A 2366-nucleotide genomic window follows, 5' to 3' on the forward strand; every position below is an offset into this window, starting at 1 on the left:
TGACAGGAGCTTCCATGTTGTGCAGAGGCAGGTTATTGGGCAGTAGTTGGATGGTACTGCTCCCTTCTGAGGGTCCTTCAGGATTAGGACTGTCCGGCCTTCAGTTAACCACTCAGGGTGGGTTCCATCTATTACTAGCTGGTTCATTTGTTCAGCCAGGCGCTCATGGAGTGAAGTTAGCTTCTTTAACCAGTAGGCATGGATCATGTCAGGGCCTGGTGCTGTCCAGCTCTTCATACTTGAGACCCTATCTTGAATGTCTGCCATTGTGATGATTACTGGGTCTTGTGCAGGGAGGTTGCTGTGGTCTGCTCTTAGGTCCACCAGCCATTGAGCACTGTTGTTTTGTGATGCCTCCTTCTCCCATATGCTCTTACAGAACTGTTTAGTCTCCAGCCTTGGTGGGTCTGCTCTCATGTTGTTACCCTGCCACTGGGACTACACCTTGGATGGCTCAGTGAAGAACATTCGGTTTATTCTCCTGGCTTCAACTTCTCTGGTGTACCTCTTCAAATTTTATTTTATTCTCCTGGCTTCAACTTCTCTGGTGTACCTCTTCAGCTGTGTGGCCAGGGCTGTGAGCCTTTGCTTGGCAGTCTCTAAGGCCTCAGGTATGGACAGTGAGTTGTACTTCTTAGGTCCCCCTTTTTTCATCACGCCTTTCTTCAATCCCAATAGCTGGCTAACTTCTCTCCTTGCTGCCTTGATCTTGGTCTCCAACCTCCTTCTCCATGGAGGATACTACTCCTTATGGCCTTTGTTGAACTTATAGCCAAGCATCTCAAGGATCACGGTTGCTGTGGTGTATATCAGCTTGTTGCTCTCAGTGATAGTCGTAGTGGGGATTGTTCTTAGTGCTGCATTCACATCCTCTAGTAGACTTTCAGAAGGCACTTCACTTAGTCTTGGTAACCGGCCACAGGAGTTCCAGGTGTCCATCTTGCTCATGATCTTCAATCTGAGGTCGGCTGCTCTTGAATCAAGCTCATCCAGGCCTTTTATTGGGGCTTGGTACCCAATCTCCAATTGTGGGGGTGATGATGATGATGATATCTCCCCCCTGACCTGTCATCCTGGGTCCCCCTTGCTGGAGCATTCGTGTTGTACCTCGTCAGGTTCTAGTTGTGATAGCAGGTGCTTCTTGCAGATGTTAGAGCACTGAACTGCTAGTACCAGACAATGGGTAACACCACTGACTTTGGTGCAGAAGGGCAGGGGTTCAAGCCCCAGTCAGGGCATTGTCAGTATCCTGCCTGGGTCCTTAGGCAAGTCCCTTAATGCTACCTGCCTACTTCATCAGTAGTGAGAGTTGGAAAAATAAGAGTCACACTGGCTTGGATGTTGCCTGGGTCAATAAGGCCTCAGGTGTTGAGGAACCAGGGCAACCTGATGAGAAGTGGGCTACTGGAACAAGACATTCATGGACAAGAGAGGAGAACAGGGAACTTTTGGAATGCTACTATACAAGTAGAGTGAGAAGGGTTACATATGGAGGATGTGGGACCTATGGATGGATATACAGTGGGTACGAAAAGTATTCAGACCCCCTTAAATTTTTCACTCTTTGTTATATTGCAGCCATATGATAAAATCATTTAAGTTCATTTTTTTCCTCATTAATGTACACACAGCACCCCATATTGACAGAAAAACACAGAATGTTTGACATTTTTGCAGATTTATCATTTATCATTATTTTAGCTGTGTGCTTAGGGTCATTGTCTTGTTGGAAGGTGAACCTTCGGCCCAGTCTGAGGTCCTGAGCACTCTGGAGAAGGTTTTTGTCTAGGATATCCCTGTACTTGGTCGCATTCATCCTTCCCTCGATTGCAACCAGTCGTCCTGTCCCTGCAGTTGAAAAACACCCCCATAGCATGATGCTGCCACCACCATGCTTCACTGTTGAGACTGTATTGGAAAGGTGATGAGCAGTGCCTGGTTTTCTCCACACATACCGCTTAGAATTAAGGCCAAAAAGTTCTATCTTGGTCTCATCAGACCAGAGAATCTTATTTCTCACCATCTTGGAGTCCTTCAGGTGTTTTTTAGCAAACTCCATGCGGGCTTTCATGTGTCTTGCACTGAGGACAGGCTTCCGTCGGGACCCTCTGCCATAAAGCCCTGACTGGTGGAGGGCTGCAGTGATGGTTGACTTTCTACAACTTTCTCCCATCTCCCGACTGCATCTCTGGAGCTCAGCCACAGTCATCTTTGGGTTCTTCTGTAACCCTCTCACCAAGGCTCTTCTCTCCCGATAGCTCAGTTTGGCCGGAAGGCCAGCTCTAGGAAGGGTTCTGGTCATCCAAAACGTCTTCCATTTAAGGATTATGGAGGCCACTGTGCTCTTAGGAACCTTAAGTACAGCA

The sequence above is a fragment of the Monopterus albus genome, unplaced genomic scaffold (assembly GCF_001952655.1).
Source record: "Monopterus albus unplaced genomic scaffold, M_albus_1.0 scaffold892.1, whole genome shotgun sequence".
Classification (NCBI taxonomy): Eukaryota; Metazoa; Chordata; class Actinopteri; order Synbranchiformes; family Synbranchidae; genus Monopterus; species Monopterus albus.